The sequence below is a fragment of the Littorina saxatilis genome, linkage group LG6, assembly GCF_037325665.1.
Source record: "Littorina saxatilis isolate snail1 linkage group LG6, US_GU_Lsax_2.0, whole genome shotgun sequence".
NCBI lineage: Eukaryota > Metazoa > Mollusca > Gastropoda > Littorinimorpha > Littorinidae > Littorina > Littorina saxatilis.
The window spans coordinates 53,708,819-53,726,141 of record NC_090250.1 but is presented as its reverse complement, the minus strand read 5'-3'; the positions used below and the strand labels follow the sequence as shown (position 1 = coordinate 53,726,141).

Sequence of the window (17,323 nt, the reverse complement as noted above, 5' to 3'; positions counted from 1 at the left end):
CTGGTAGTATCACTGTGGGGGAAGGGGGGGCGTGGGTTGGTGGGGGCAAGGGAAACAGGTGGTAGGAGACCTGGTAGTATCATCATTGTGGGGGTAGGGGGGGCGTGGGTTGGTGGGGGCAAGGGAAACAGGTGGTAGGAGACCTGGTAGTACCATTGTGGGGGAAGGGGGGGCGTGGGTTGGTGGGGGCAAGGGAAACAGGTGGTAGGAGACCTGGTAGTATCATCATTGTGGGGGTAGGGGGGGGCGTGGGTTGGTGGGGGCAAGGGAAACAGGTGGTAGGAGACCTGGTAGTATCATCACTGTGGGGGAAGGGGGAGCGTGGGTTGGTGGGGGCAAGGGAAACAGGTGGTAGGAGACCTGGTAGTATCATTGTGGGGGAAGGGGGGGCGTGGGTTGGTGGGGGCAAGGGAAACAGGTGGTAGGAGACCAGGTAGTATCATCATTGTGGGGGAAGGGGGGGGTGTGGGTTGGTGGGGGCAAGGGAAACAGGTGGTAGGAGACCTGGTAGTATCACTGTGGGGGAAGGGGGGGCGTGGGTTGGTGGGGGCAAGGGAAACAGGTGGTAGGAGACCTGGTAGTATCATCATTGTGGGGGTAGGGGGGGCGTGGGTTGGTGGGGGCAAGGGAAACAGGTGGTAGGAGACCTGGTAGTACCATTGTGGGGGAAGGGGGGGCGTGGGTTGGTGGGGGCAAGGGAAACAGGTGGTAGGAGACCTGGTAGTATCATTGTGGGGGAAGGGGGGGGCGTGGGTTGGTGGGGGCAAGGGAAACAGGTGGTAGGAGACCTGGTAGTATCATCACTGTGGGAGAAGGGGGGGCGTGGGTTGGTGGGGGCAAGGGAAACAGGTGGTAGGAGACCTGGTAGTATCATCACTGTGGGGGAAGGGGGGGCGTGGGTTGGTGGGGGCAAGGGAAACAGGTGGTAGGAGACCTGGTAGTATCATCACTGTGGGAGAAGGGGGGGCGTGGGTTGGTGGGGGCAAGGGAAACAGGTGGTAGGAGACCTGGTAGTATCATCACTGTGGGGGAAGGGGGGGCGTGGGTTGGTGGGGGCAAGGGAAACAGGTGGTAGGAGACCTGGTAGTATCATTGTGGGGGAAGGGGGGGGCGTGGGTTGGTGGGGGCAAGGGAAACAGGTGGTAGGAGACCAGGTAGTATCATCATTGTGGGGGAAGGGGGGGGGGGTGTGGGTTGGTGGGGACAAGGGAAACAGGTGGTAGGAGACCTGGTAGTATCATTGTGGGGGAAGGGGGGGGCGTGGGTTGGTGGGGGCAAGGGAAACAGGTGGTAGGAGACCAGGTAGTATCATCACTGTGGGGGAAGGGGGGGCGTGGGTTGGTGGGGGCAAGGGAAACAGGTGGTAGGAGACCTGGTAGTATCATTGTGGGGGAAGGGGGGGAGCGTGGGTTGGTGGGGGCAAGGGAAACAGGTGGTAGGAGACCTGGTAGTATCATTGTGGGGGAAGGGGGGGGCGTGGGTTGGTGGGGGCAAGGGAAACAGGTGGTAGGAGACCTGGTAGTATCATCACTGTGGGGGAAGGGGGGGCGTGGGTTGGTGGGGGCAAGGGAAACAGGTGGTAGGAGACCTGGTAGTATCATTGTGGAGGAAGGGGGGGCGTGGGTTGGTGGGGGCAAGGGAAACAGGTGGTAGGAGACCTGGTAGTATCATCACTGTGGGGGAAGGGGGGGCGTGGGTTGGTGGGGGCAAGGGAAACAGGTGGTAGGAGACCTGGTAGTATCATTGTGGGGGAAGGGGGGGGGAGCGTGGGTTGGTGGGGGCAAGGGAAACAGGTGGTAGGAGACCTGGTAGTATCATTGTGGGGGAAGGGGGGGGAGCGTGGGTTGGTGGGGGCAAGGGAAACAGGTGGTAGGAGACCAGGTAGTATCATCATTGTGGGGGAAGGGGGGGGGGCGTGGATTGGTGGGGGCAAGGGAAACAGGTGGTAGGAGACCTGGTAGTATCATTGTGGGGGAAGGGGGGGGCGTGGGTTGGTGGGGGCAAGGGAAACAGGTGGTAGGAGACCTGGTAGTATCATCATTGTGGGGGAAGGGGGGGGCGTGGGTTGGTGGGGGCAAGGGAAACAGGTGGTAGGAGACCAGGTAGTATCATCATTGTGGGGGAAGGGGGGGGGGGGGCGTGGGTTGGTGGGGGCAAGGGAAACAGGTGGTAGGAGACCTGGTAGTATCATTGTGGGGGAAGGGGGGGAGCGTGGGTTGGTGGGGGCAAGGGAAACAGGTGGTAGGAGACCTGGTAGTATCATTGTGGGGGAAGGGGGGGGCGTGGGTTGGTGGGGGCAAGGGAAACAGGTGGTAGGAGACAGGTAGTATCATCATTGTGGGGGAAGGGGGGGCGTGGGTTGGTGGGGGCAAGGGAAACAGGTGGTAGGAGACCTGGTAGTATCATCACTGTGGGGGAAGGGGGAGCGTGGGTTGGTGGGGGCAAGGGAAACAGGTGGTAGGAGACCTGGTAGTATCATTGTGGGGGAAGGGGGGGAAGCGTGGGTTGGTGGGGGCAAGGGAAACAGGTGGTAGGAGACCTGGTAGTATCATTGTGGGGGAAGGGGGGGGAGCGTGGGTTGGTGGGGGCAAGGGAAACAGGTGGTAGGAGACCTGGTAGTATCATCATTGTGGGGGAAGGGGGGGCGTGGATTGGTGGGGGCAAGGGAAACAGGTGGTAGGAGACCTGGTAGTATCATTGTGGGGGAAGGGGGGGCGTGGGTTGGTGGGGGCAAGGGAAACAGGTGGTAGGAGACCAGGTAGTATCATCATTGTGGGGGAAGGGGGGGGGGCGTGGGTTGGTGGGGGCAAGGGAAACAGGTGGTAGGAGACCTGGTAGTATCATCATTGTGGGGGAAGGGGGGGCGTGGGTTGGTGGGGGCAAGGGAAACAGGTGGTAGGAGACCTGGTAGTATCATCATTGTGGGGGAAGGGGGGGCGTGGGTTGGTGGGGGCAAGGGAAACAGGTGGTAGGAGACCAGGTAGTATCATCACTGTGGGGGAAGGGGGGGCGTGGGTTGGTGGGGGCAAGGGAAACAGGTGGTAGGAGACCTGGTAGTATCATCATTGTGGGGGAAGGGGGGGCGTGGGTTGGTGGGGGCAAGGGAAACAGGTGGTAGGAGACCTGGTAGTATCATCATTGTGGGGAAGGGGGGGGGGTGTGGGTTGGTGGGGGCAAGGGAAACAGGTGGTAGGAGACCTGGTTGTATCATCATTGTGGGGGAAGGGGGGGGTGTGGGTTGGTGGGGGCAAGGGAAACAGGTGGTAGGAGACCTGGTAGTATCATCACTGTGGGGGAAGGGGGGGCGTGGGTTGGTGGGGGCAAGGGAAACAGGTGGTAGGAGACCTGGTAGTATCATCATTGTGGGGGAAGGGGGGGGGTGTGGGTTGGTGGGGGCAAGGGAAACAGGTGGTAGGAGACCTGGTAGTATCATCATTGTGGGGGAAGGGGGGGGGGGCGTGGGTTGGTGGGGGCAAGGGAAACAGGTGGTAGGAGACCTGGTAGTATCATCATTGTGGGGGAAGGGGGGGGAGCGTGGGTTGGTGGGGGCAAGGGAAACAGGTGGTAGGAGACCTGGTAGTATCATTGTGGGGGAAGGGGGAGCGTGGGTTGGTGGGGGCAAGGGAAACAGGTGGTAGGAGACCTGGTAGTGTCATCATTGTGGGGGAAGGGGGGGCGTGGGTTGGTGGGGGCAAGGGAAACAGGTGGTAGGAGACCTGGTAGTATCATCATTGTGGGGGAAGGGGGGGGAGCGTGGGTTGGTGGGGGCTAGGGAAACAGGTGGTAGGAGACCTGGTAGTATCATCATTGTGGGGGAAGGGGGGGCGTGGGTTGGTGGGGGCAAGGGAAACAGGTGGTAGGAGACCTGGTAGTACCATTGTGGGGGAAGGGGGGGCGTGGGTTGGTGGGGGCAAGGGAAACAGGTGGTAGGAGACCTGGTAGTATCATCATTGTGGGGGAAGGGGGAGCGTGGGTTGGTGGGAGCAAGGGAAACAGGTGGTAGGAGACCTGGTAGTATCATTGTGGGGGAAGGGGGGGGAGCGTGGGTTGGTGGGGGCAAGGGAAACAGGTGGTAGGAGACCTGGTAGTATCATTGTGGGGGAAGGGGGGGGAGCGTGGGTTGGTGGGGGCAAGGGAAACAGGTGGTAGGAGACCTGGTAGTATCATCATTGTGGGGGAAGGGGGGGGCGTGGATTGGTGGGGGCAAGGGAAACAGGTGGTAGGAGACCTGGTAGTATCATCATTGTGGGGGAAGGGGGGGGCGTGGGTTGGTGGGGGCAAGGGAAACAGGTGGTAGGAGACCTGGTAGTATCATTGTGGGGGAAGGGGGGGGAGCGTGGGTTGGTGGGGGCAAGGGAAACAGGTGGTAGGACACCAGGTAGTATCATCATTGTGGGGGAAGGGGGAGCGTGGGTTGGTGGGGGCAAGGGAAACAGGTGGTAGGAGACCTGGTAGTATCATTGTGGGGGAAGGGGGGGAGCGTGGGTTGGTGGGGGCAAGGGAAACAGGTGGTAGGAGACCTGGTAGTATCATTGTGGGGGAAGGGGGGGGAGCGTGGGTTGGTGGGGGCAAGGGAAACAGGTGGTAGGAGACCTGGTAGTATCATCATTGTGGGGGAAGGGGGGGGGGCGTGGATTGGTGGGGGCAAGGGAAACAGGTGGTAGGAGACCTGGTAGTATCATCATTGTGGGGGAAGGGGGGGGAGCGTGGGTTGGTGGGGGCAAGGGAAACAGGTGGTAGGAGACCTGGTAGTATCATTGTGGGGGAAGGGGGGGGAGCGTGGGTTGGTGGGGGCAAGGGAAACAGGTGGTAGGACACCAGGTAGTATCATCATTGTGGGGGAAGGGGGGGGAGCGTGGGTTGGTGGGGGCAAGGGAAACAGGTGGTAGGAGACCTGGTAGTATCATCATTGTGGGGGAAGGGGGAGCGTGGGTTGGTGGGGGCAAGGGAAACAGGTGGTAGGAGACCTGGTAGTATCATCATTGTGGGGGAAGGGGGGGCGTGGGTTGGTGGGGGCAAGGGAAACAGGTGGTAGGAGACCTGGTAGTATCATCATTGTGGGGGAAGGGGGGGGGGCGTGGATTGGTGGGGGCAAGGGAAACAGGTGGTAGGAGACCTGGTAGTATCATCATTGTGGGGGAAGGGGGGGGAGCGTGGGTTGGTGGGGGCAAGGGAAACAGGTGGTAGGAGACCTGGTAGTATCATCATTGTGGGGGAAGGGGGGGGGCGTGGGTTGGTGGGGGCAAGGGAAACAGGTGGTAGGAGACCTGGTAGTATCATCACTGTGGGGGAAGGGGGGGCGTGGGTTGGTGGGGGCAAGGGAAACAGGTGGTAGGAGACCTGGTAGTATCATCAGTGTGGGGGAAGGGGGGGCGTGGGTTGGTGGGGGCAAGGGAAACAGGTGGTAGGAGACCTGGTAGTATCATCACTGTGGGGGAAGGGGGGGCGTGGGTTGGTGGGGGCAAGGGAAACAGGTGGTAGGAGACCTGGTAGTATCATCATTGTGGGGGAAGGGGGGGCGTGGGTTGGTGGGGGCAAGGGAAACAGGTGGTAGGAGACCTGGTAGTATCATCACTGTGGGGGAAGGGGGGGCGTGGGTTGGTGGGGGCAAGGGAAACAGGTGGTAGGAGACCTGGTAGTATCATCACTGTGGGGGAAGGGGGGGCGTGGGTTGGTGGGGGCAAGGGAAACAGGTGGTAGGAGACCTGGTAGTATCATCACTGTGGGGGAAGGGGGGGCGTGGGTTGGTGGGGGCAAGGGAAACAGGTGGTAGGAGACCTGGTAGTATCATCATTGTGGGGGAAGGGGGGGGGGTGTGGGTTGGTGGGGGCAAGGGAAACAGGTGGTAGGAGACCTGGTAGTATCATCACTGTGGGGGAAGGGGGGGGGGGTGTGGGTTGGTGGGGGCAAGGGAAACAGGTGGTAGGAGACCTGGTAGTATCATCACTGTGGGGGAAGGGGGGGGTGTGGGTTGGTGGGGGCAAGGGAAACAGGTGGTAGGAGACCTGGTAGTATCATCATTGTGGGGAAAGGGGGGGGTGTGGGTTGGTGGGGGCAAGGGAAACAGGTGGTAGGAGACCTGGTAGTATCATCATTGTGGGGAAAGGGGGGGGTGTGGGTTGGTGGGGGCAAGGGAAACAGGTGGTAGGAGACCTGGTAGTATCATCATTGTGGGGAAAGGGGGGGGTGTGGGTTGGTGGGGGCAAGGGAAACAGGTGGTAGGAGACCTGGTAGTATCATTGTGGGAGAAGGGGGGGCGTGGGTTGGTGGGGGCAAGGGAAACAGGTGGTAGGAGACCTGGTAGTATCATCATTGTGGGGGAAGGGGGGGGAGCGTGGGTTGGTGGGGGCAAGGGAAACAGGTGGTAGGAGACCTGGTAGTATCATTGTGGGGGAAGGGGGGGCGTGGGTTGGTGGGGGCAAGGGAAACAGGTGGTAGGAGACCTGGTAGTATCATTGTGGGGGAAGGGGGGGGGGCGTGGGTTGGTGGGGGCAAGGGAAACAGGTGGTAGGAGACCTGGTAGTATCATCATTGTGGGGGAAGGGGGGGGGCGTGGGTTGGTGGGGGCAAGGGAAACAGGTGGTAGGAGACCTGGTAGTATCATCATTGTGGGGGAAGGGGGGGCGTGGGTTGGTGGGGGCAAGGGAAACAGGTGGTAGGAGACCTGGTAGTATCATCATTGTGGGGGAAGGGGGGGGGCGTGGGTTGGTGGGGGCAAGGGAAACAGGTGGTAGGAGACCTGGTAGTATCATCATTGTGGGGGAAGGGGGGGCGTGGGTTGGTGGGGGCAAGGGAAACAGGTGGTAGGAGACCTGGTAGTATCATCATTGTGGGGGAAGGGGGGGGGGCGTGGGTTGGTGGGGGCAAGGGAAACAGGTGGTAGGAGACCTGGTAGTATCATCACTGTGGGGGAAGGGGGGGCGTGGGTTGGTGGGGGCAAAGGGAAACAGGTGGTAGGAGACCTGGTAGTGTCATGGTGGGAGAAGTACAGGTATGGTTGTCAGCTATTCGGCTGATATAGGGCTGTGTACACACTACTTGTGTGACACACTATATTGGTATTGAAATGTCGGATCACTAAGCCCTAAGCAGCAAGAGACTGCCGCGCGGGTTTCCCATGATCCGACAGAGCTGTCTGTACCGCAGTAAGGGCCTCTACTAAGCACCACAAAAAAGGCCGGTAGGGGGTGGTGGGGAGAAAGGGAGAGGGGGTGGGAAAGTGTAAGGAGGCCTTACGGTATTATCATGGTGGGAGGCGTACAGGTATGGTTGTTTGTTTAATATTATGTAGGCTCAGACCCACACACTCATGGGGGAGTGGTATACGAGCCTACATAGCAGCAGTGTATGTGACCAGCCGAGCTCGCTATGTTTAGTTAGGTATTGTTCAGGTGTCAATTTGTAGTTTGACATATGTTTATATTCCCGCAGTGGGGCACTGCGGTTATGAAATTAAAGGCCCCTCCTGTTTTTGGAACCGCAGGAGCTTTCTAGTTTGCTGTTAGGTAGATTTTTGGTTCCTCTTTCCTGTCATACTCTCTTTTTCTTCATGAATTCTTTTCTTTTTTCTGCCTTCTTGCTCATTCACCTGTATTTTTTCCAAAAATCTCTTCTCTTGCCGCTTGTCTCGCGATTCATGTATAGTTTAATCTGTTAGTGTTCTGATGTAAGTCCAGCAGTAGATAGGTTAAGCCTATTTTAACATACTGGAAACTGGTAATCTTCCAGTAGGTATTAATTTAGTTTTACTAAAGCCTGCTGGGACACAAGTAATGGGTTAGTGCATTTGTAAACAGGAATCGCTTGACAAGTGGCCCCCTTCATCCCCCCCTTCCTCGTCCTGATATGGCTCTGCGTAGTCGGCTGGACGTTAAGCAACAAATAAACAAACAAACAAACAAAATATGTTTATATAAGTTGTGAAAATAAGGTATATTTTCCGGACACTGGCCAAAGACGTGCTCTAAACCGATGAGTTGTCCACAGGAGCAATGTGGTTTAAAAATCGTATAAATTGTGCCACCAGTACGTAGGCGTCTGCAAATACGCAATGATACTGGGGGCAGTACGGGGGTGGGCAGGCAAAGGTTATTTGGGCAGAATAATATTTTATATAACGAGTTTATTTTTGAATAAATTTCAGTTAGTGAGAAGCCTACATGTGTGGTTACAGAGGGATTTGCTGTTGCTTCGTTTGCTGCCAGGTCAGCCGCCTCATTTCCAGCTAGGCCAACGTGAGACGGAACCCATTGGAGGTCCAGATGGGTGCCTGAGACAATAATTTGGTGGAGAGTATATTTATGTCGTGGATCATGTCGGTACGATTACCAGAACCGTACAACAGGGCCTGCAACGACGATAATGAGTCAGATACAATCACAACATGGTGTGGGGTTACAATTAAATCGTTAATGAAGGTGAGTGCCATGAGTATGGCAAAGAGCTCGGCAGTGAAGATTGAAACGTCATTATTACACCCCCGGTATAGGGGTGTGTATAGGATTCGGTCGATGTGTTTGTTTGTTTGTTTGTTTGTGTTCGCATATAGATCTCAAGAATGAACGGACCGATCGTCACCAAACTTGGTGAACAGGTTCTATACATTCCTGAGACGGTCCTTACAAAAATTGGGACCAGTCAAACACACGGTTAGGGAGTTATTGGTGGATTAAGATTCTACAAGGACTTATAGAGGGACATATTAGTGGCCAAAGGGAAATAACCTTCTCAGTTGGTGGCAGTGAGAATGGTTATTTCCCTTTGACCAACGGGGGTGTTTTTCCTACCTCGGAGGAATTTCTTGTTTAATATATATTTCTTCGATACATTAAGAGACGGAATAACGAAGGCACAGCCCACTCTTCCGTCCTCCAACTTGGAACCGTCTGTATATACGTGTAAAAAGTGTAAGTGCTTTGTATTAACTAGCTCCTTGGCCATAGTCGCCAAGAGGAGCGGGTTATCTTTTTTACTGATCTCCGCCCATAGGTCGCAGTGAAACTCTGGAGTCTCCAGCAACCAGGGGGTATGATGGGTTGAGTTTTTGACTTTCTGCTTTTGCTGAGACGACCAGCTGTACACAGGTTAGGGTACTCCTTAGACAGGTTGTCGAGCACGTCAGTGACCGTGTTCGGAAACCGGCACGGTTGGCCTGGTGGTAAGGCGTCCGCCCCGTGATCGGGAGGTCGTGGGTTCGAACCCCGGGTCACACCTAAGACTTTAACACTGGCAATCTAGTGGCTGCTCCGCCTGGCGTCTGGCATTATGGGGTTAGTGCTAGGACTGGTTGGTCCGGTGTCAGAATAATGTGACTGGGTGAGACATGGAGCCTGTGCTGCGACTTCTGTCTTGTGTGTGGCGCACGTTATAAGTCAAAGCAGCACCGCCCTGATAAGGCCCTTCGTGGTCGGCTGGGCGTTAAGCAAACTGTGACAATCAAACAAAAAACCGTGTTCGGAACAGAACGGGCGCGTGCGTAGTAGCGCGCACAGTGTAATCTACGGTAGTCGCTGAGGCTGAGCCAGCCTGCCTCACGGTAGACTTGTGTATTACCTGTCTAGCGGGGAAGGCCCAGTGCAATTTGTAGGGCACTGCACTCCGTTGCTTGCAGGCTGGCCAGCCTTGAAGCACTGGCTGAGAAAAAACATTCCTGTCCATAGGTGAGCCGCGATCTGATCAGAGAGTTAACGATGTCAACTAACATCTTCCGACCACAGGCCCACGGCTCAGAGGACAATATTTTAATTATGTTAAATATTTTTTTGGCTTTGGTATTCAAGTTAATAATGTGTGTCCGCCATGTTAATAGACGATCCACCGTTACACCCAAAAACTTAACCTGATGGCTGGGTTTAATTTGATTTCCATTTACTAGGATAGAACATTTGTCAATGATAGATTTCTGTCTACTGGCTACAAAGAAAACCCGTTATCATGCATATAGCGACTCAGCTGGTCCACCTTCTGTTGGTATTCGGCCATATCAACATGGTTTTTGACGTTTGTCATTTTGGCCATAGGTTTTTTATTATCAAGGAGGGCAAGATCGTCAGCATACAGCAGTACGGATGCCCCTCCTGCGTCCACCTTGTCTATATCATGTAACATGATGCTGTAGAGGGTTGGCGCAATAATGCTACCGTGGGGTACCCCCATGTCCAGTTTGTGAGACGCAGGGGGATGAACCGACTATAACATGCAGGGTTCTATTTGTAATGACATCTTTTATAAAATGATAAATGTTCCCAGACAATCCAATATTTGATAATTATGTAGCAGTCTGGCACCCTTCACATCAAAGAAGGTGCCCAGTAGTGCCTGCTTTTTATAGGAGAGAGTCTTTTTACATTTAGTCAAGTTTTGACTAAATGTTTTAACATCGAGGGGGAATCGAAACGAGGGTCGTGGTGTATGTGTGTGTGTGCGTGTGTGCGTGCGTGTAGAGCGATTCAGACCAAACTACTGGACTGATCTTTATGAAATTTGACATGAGAGTTCCTGGGTATGATATCCCCGAACCTTTTTTTCCTTTTTTTGATAAATGTCTTTGATGACGTCATATCCGGCTTTTCGTGAAAGTTGAGGCGGCACTGTCACGCTCTCATTTTTCAACCAAATTGGTTGAAATTTTGGTCAAGTAGTCTTCGACGAAGCTCGGACTTCGGTATTGCATTTCAGCTTGGTGGCTTAAAAATTAATTAATGACTTTGGTCATTAAATATCTGAAAATTGTAAAACAAAAAATATTTGTTTCTAAAACGATCCAAATTTACGTTCATCTTATTCTCCATCATTTGCTGATTCCAAAAACATATAAATATGTTATATTTAGATTAAAAAAAAGTTCTGAAAGTTAAATATATAAAAATTATTATCAAAATTAAAATGTTGAAATCAATTTAAAAACACTTTCATCTTATTCCTTGTCGGTTCCTGATTCCAAAAACATATAGATATGATATGTTTGGATTAAAAACACGCTCAGAAAGTTAAAACAAAGAGAGGTACAGAAAAGCGTGCTATCCTTCTCAGCGCAAGTACTACCCCGCTCTTCCTGTCAATTTCACTGCCTTTGCCGTGCGCGGTGGACTGACGATGCTACGAGTATACGGTCTTGCTGCGTTGCATTGCATTCAGTTTCATTCTGTGAGTTCGACAGCTACTTGACTAAATGTTGTATTTTCGCCTTACGCGACTTGTTTATTCTCTCGACAAAATGTATTACAGAGGGAATAGTTTGGCTTCGGCGCTATACTGGGAGATTGGCCTTCTCAGTGCATAGTACTCGCTGCTGTGTTATCTCTGCTGTGAGGAAAGGGAGGGTGCTAAAAATAGCCTGCAGCTAGAGTAGCAGAAATGAAGCCCTTTGAACAGCTGTGATATATATAGGAGCTTTGACGCAGGAGCACGCCTTGAACTGCCAATCTTCTACTTGTTAAACTAGTGAGCTTTCATTTCGTCGTGCCTTGTTGTGAGTCTGAAGATGATGACCTGGCCAGCATTACTGAGGTGGATGTAGCTGTCAGATTTGCTGTTGTTAAAATGCTGCTGCTACCTCTTCTTTTTAAAGGTAGCCTTTTATGATGTTAAAGATAGCCTTGATGCTGTTAAACTAGCCTCGATGCTACTGATGATAGCCTTGATGCTGTTGACATAGCCTTGATGCTGTTAAAATAGCCTTGATGCTGTTAAAATTACCTTGATGCTGTTAAATAAGCCTTGATGCTGTTAAAATAGCTTTGAGGCTGTTAAAATAGCTTTGATGCTGTTAAATAAGCATTGATGCTTTTAAAATAGCCTTGATGCTGTTTAAATAGCCTTCATGTCATTAAAATAGCCTTGATGCTGTTGAAATAACCTTGATGCTGTTAAAATAGCCACGATGCTATTAAAATAGCCTTGATGCTGTTGAAATAACCTTGATGCTGTTAAAATAGCCACGATGCTGTTAAAAAGCAGTCATGCTGTTAAAATAGCCTTGATGCTGTTAAATGAGCATTGATGCTTTTAAAATAGCATTGTGTGTGTGCGCATGCGTGTGTGTGTGTGTGTGTGCGCGTGCGTGCGTGTGTGTGTGTGTGTGTGTGTGTGTACTTTTAACATTGTACGCTAAGTTTTGCTTAGTGCTTGGGTTCTTGGTGTTATGTCTCAGTTAAATGTATGCTTTGTATGCTTGTTGATTTGTGCTAGTTTATTCTATAATGAATTTGTAAAGCGCCTGGAGCCAATTGATGGGACTCGCGCTATAGAAAAGTTATTTATTATTATTATTATTATTATTATTATTATTATTATTATTATTATTATTGATGCTGTTACAATAGCATTGATGCTTTAGAGCAGCCTTGATGCTGTTGAAATAGCAATGATGCCGTTAAATAGCCATGATGCTGTTAACATATATCCATGCAACTGTTGAGGATTGCCTTATCATTTGTCTTACCTCAAGAGGAAGAGACTTGCCTACTACACTCTTCCACCACTAGCTCAACACAAAAAGAGAGCCGACCCCCCCCCCCCCCCCCACCCTCATCTTCCAATAAACAAAATAATTTCCGGATGTTGTGTTTTATGGTTGTGGAAAGACGTGTTGCTGTCTTCCCACTGGAATTGATCCCACTGAAGGAGTGTTGGATCCGCGAGTTAAGGGTTCACGTGTTTTATGATGACGACCTTCGTCCGTGCTTGGACGTGAAATGCTCAGCTCTGTACCTCGCCTATCATATACATATTACAGTAAATTCTCAAAACCAGGACATTTACACAATCCCTGACAATGATGATACAGCCAGTGTTGTAACTCAACGTGACAGACCGACAGAGAAACGGAGATGGGGTGTGGGGGGTAGGTGGGTGGGGGGCTGCACTGGTGGTGGAAAGCGAGGGGGTTGGGTGGGTGACCTGGTTCTGACTCCTTTTTCATTGAGAGAGGGGATTGCGGTTACCGAGACGCAGTTAAAATTAATTAACACTGAATTAAAAAACTCACAATTAAAATCAATCTTAGAGCTCTGTTTTACTGTGGAAACAGAATCGAAAACAAAAACGCCCGGATCGCTTCCGGGTGTTCTTTTTAAGGGTTGTCGCGAAAAGGACTCGGTATCTTCCCGCGCGCATTGATCCGCTTCAAGAGTGCGGAAGCAAGGAGTCAGAAGGCGATGTGTTTTATGATGACCAGATCCGTCAGTGAAGGAACGTGACATGCTGTGTGTGTGTGACTGTGACTGTGTGTGTGTGTGTGTGTGTGTGTGTGTGTGTGCATGCGTGTGTACGAGCGCTCGTGTGTGTGTGTGCGTGTGTGAGAGAGAGAGAGAGAGAGAGAGAGAGAGAGAGAGAGAGAGAGAGAGAGAGAAAGAGAGACAGAAAGAGTGAGAGAGAACTCGAGCACTTTATTACGGAAGGATTATATCACTAGGTCCATGTGGTCCTGTCTTACAAGTCCCAACTACAATACACACATGAAACGACGAAACGGAATGCAGAATAACACACACACACACACACACACACACACACACACACACACACACACACACACACACACACACACACACACACACACACACCCTGAATACAAACAAACAAACAGAGAGAGAGAGAGAGGGAGAGAGAGAGAGAGAGAGAGCGAGCGAGAGAGCGAGAGAGAGAGAGAGAGAGAGAGAGAGAGAGAGAGAGAGAGAGAGAGAGAGAGAGAGAGAGAGAGAGAGAGAGAGAGAGAGAGAGAGATACAGAGTAAGGCCTTAAAGAGGAAAACAAAACACGTTCTAATTATCAGTTGGTGGGTTGGGAGGTGCTGGCACAGAGAAGGCGTTCTTGTTTCGCAAAACGTTGGAAGTTGTTCCGGAAGTGACGGAACCTGGGGACACAATTCTGAAACTCAAATACATTGACGAAGGCAACTAAAAACTAAAAATCTCTCTTCTAGCACGTCAAATCAAAAACAACAAGTCGCGTAAGGCGAAAATACAATATTTAGTCAAGTAGCTGTCGAACTCACAGAATGAAACTGAACGCAATGCAACGCAGCAAGACCGTATACTCGTAGCATCGTCAGTCCACCGCTCATGGCAAAGGCAGTGAAATTGACAAGAAGAGCGGGGTAGTAGTTGCGCTAAGAAGGATAGCACGCGTTTCTGTACCTCTCTTTGTTTTAACTTTCTGAGCGTATTTTTAATCCAAACATATCATATCTATATGTCTTTGGAATCAGGAACCGACAAGGAATAAGATGAAAGTGTTTTTAAATTGATTTGGACAATTTAATTTTGATAATAATTTTTATATATTTAATTTTCAGAGCTTGTTTTTAATCCGAATATAACATATTTATATGTTTTTGGAATCAGAAAATGATGGAAAAGAAGATGAACGTAAATTTGGATCGTTTTATAAATTTTTATTTTTTGTTTACAATTTTCAGATTTTTAATGACCAAAGTCATCAATTAATTTTTAAGCCACCAAGCTGAAATGCAATACCGAAGTCCGGCCTTTGTCGAAGATTACTTGACCAAAATTTCAACCAATTTGGTTGAAAAATGAGGGCGTGACAGTGCCGACTCAACTTTCACGAAAAGCCGGATATGACGTCATCAAAGACATTTATCAAAAAAATGAAAAAAACGTTCGGGGATTTCATACCCAGGAACTCTCATGTCAAATTTCATAAAGATCGGTCCAGTAGTTTAGTCTGAATCGCTATACACACACACACAGACACACACACACACGCACACACGCACACACGCACATACACCACGACCCTCGTTTGGATTCCCCCTCGATGTTAAAATATTTAGTCAAAACTTGACTAAATATAAAAAGGCCGGGATTTGTTCCGGATGTTCCGTTTTAGGGTTGCCGCAAAAAGCCGAGGTGTCTTCCCGCGAGCATTGATCCGCCTGAGAGAGTGTGAGAGTCAGGGGTGAGGGTGTGCTGTGTTTTATGATGTCATCGCCTGTCTTCTTCCCTTGGACACTGCAGTCAATGTGGAGACTTGTTTTACTGTCCGGGTATGGTTGAGACAGAGACAGAGACAGATAACGCATAGTAAGATGCACAGAGTTCCGCGTGTGTGTGGAGTGTTAGAGCCAGGACTCAGGAGTCAGGGGGTGACGTGTTTTATGATGACTAGCTTTGTCAGTGAGGGACAACAAGTGCTGACCTCAGGACCACTACTGTCACATTCCCTGCCATCCTGCAGCCCATGTTGATATGCTGAAGGTGTAGGGGGGGCGGGGGGGGGGAGGGGTATGTTCGTTACGACTTTCGGAAGTAGCTAGGGGTGGTGCATACGGAAGTGTCGCAAGAGGTTGACGTAGTACCAACGGAATCAACAATCGGAGGTCACTCTTCTGACGTCACATCGACACAGAGAAGAGTTGAACTCGCTTATGGTTGTGGAAAGAAGTGTTGATGCCTTCCCGTGCTCATTGATGCGATTTCAGGAGTGCAAAGCCAAGAGTTAAGGGCGATATATGTGTTTAAATGATGACCTCGTCTGTCATGTCCCATCAGACGCAACAGTATTTGCGATTGAGAGAGAGAGACAGAGACAGAGAGACTGTGTACATCTTCCTTCTTTGAAATGTGTCTTAATCGAACTCAAGCGTGCGCGTGTTTACCATATATACGATATAAAGTGTTGGTGGGCACCCATGTAGGCATCCAACCAACAAAAAGCCGGAAGCCTACATGCCCATTTACACCACTATCTTCTCACACGGGCGATTCTGGCCAGCGTTTAAGATCACAATCACCACCCCAACCCACCGCCACCACCACCACTTCACGTACCTCTCCCACAATAAAAGCCAGGCCAGATCAAAGCCTAACCCTTTCAAGGAGCTTGACAGGCAATTGTGCGCGTCTGAGACAAGACATCGCCATCGCACCATCCCCCCTGTCAATGTGCTGATAACTTCACGCCCGTCACATCGGCATGCAAATGGCTGACATACATGAACTGGCATGGCTCATACATGCAGATGGAATTTACTTCGCGGGGGAAATGCAGCGATGAGACGGCCTTCTGAAGATCCGGATATGGCGCAATTTCCAACGTCGGTCGGTTGGGGGAGAAAAATAAAAATAAACGCGAATGAAAGAGGATGGCGTGAACGGTTGGCGTTTTATAAAGAAGGGACGGAGGGGGTAAGAGAGGAGGGGTTGTACACAGAGAGAGAGAGAGAGAGAGAGAGAGAGAGAGAGAGAGAGAGAGAGAGAGCGCGCGAGAGAGCAAGCGCGAGAGCGAGAAAGAGCGCGAGAGCCAGAGCGAGAGCCAGAGCGAGGGCCAGAGAGAGAGCCAGAGAATTAAATTGAACTTTATTTTACAAGGATTAAAGGGGGTGTCATCCCAACTTGCCGCTTCCCAGCCTGCCGTATCCAACCCTGCCGTATCCCACCCTGCCGCACCCAACCTGCCGCATCCCAGCCTGCCGCACCCCAACCTGCCGCACCCCACCCTGCCGCATCCCACCCTGCCGCACCCCAACCTGCCACATCCCACCCTGCCGTATTCCATTCTGCCGCACCCCAACCTGCCGCACCCCAACCTGCCGTATCCCACCCTGCCGCGATGTCGATTTTAGTGTGTGTGTGTGTGCGGGGATATAGCTCAGTTGGTAGCGCGCTGGATTTGTATTCAGTTGGCCGCTGTCAGCGTGAGTTCGATCCCAGGTTCGGTGGAAATTTATTTCAGAGTCAACTTTGTGTGCAGACTCTCTTCGGTGTCCGAACCCTCCCCCCGTGTACACTACATTGGGTGTGCACGTTAAAGATCCCACGATTGACAAAAGGGTCTTTCCTGGCAAAATTGCTTAGGCACAGTTAATAATTGTCTACCTATACCCGTGTGACTTGGAATAATAGGCCGTGAAAGGTAAATATGCGCCGAAATGGCTGCAATCAACTGGCCGTATAAAATTTCATCTCACACGGCATCACTGCAGAGCGCCTAGAACTGTACCCACGGAATATGCGCGATATAAGCGTCATTGATTGATTGATTGATGTGTGTGTGTGTGTGTGTGTCTGTGTGTGTGTGTGTGTGTGTGTGTGTGTGTGTGTGTGTGTGTGTGTGCCGTATCCCACCCTGCCGTGATGTCGATTTTAGTGTGTGTGTGTGTGTGTATGCGTGTGTGTGTGTGTGTGTGTGTGTGTGTGTGTGTGTGTGTGTGTGTGTGTGTGTGTGTGTGTGTGTGTGTGTGTGTGTGTGTGTGTGCTCATATTTGTTTTTCTTCCACGCGCCGGTCAGATTCTGCAAACGTGTAAACATTTACTTGTCAACATTTCTTTGCTTCAGTTCTCAATTTTCTTCAACTTTC

The 17,323-nt window shown here is 51.3% G+C and overlaps 1 protein-coding gene across 1 annotated transcript in view; it reads right to left on the bottom strand.

The window, feature by feature from the left end:
• The window catches only part of LOC138968049 (glutamate receptor 3-like), a gene marked incomplete in the record, with an annotated part of 243,864 nt that overhangs the window by 92,864 nt on the left and 133,677 nt on the right, over nt 1–17,323 (bottom strand).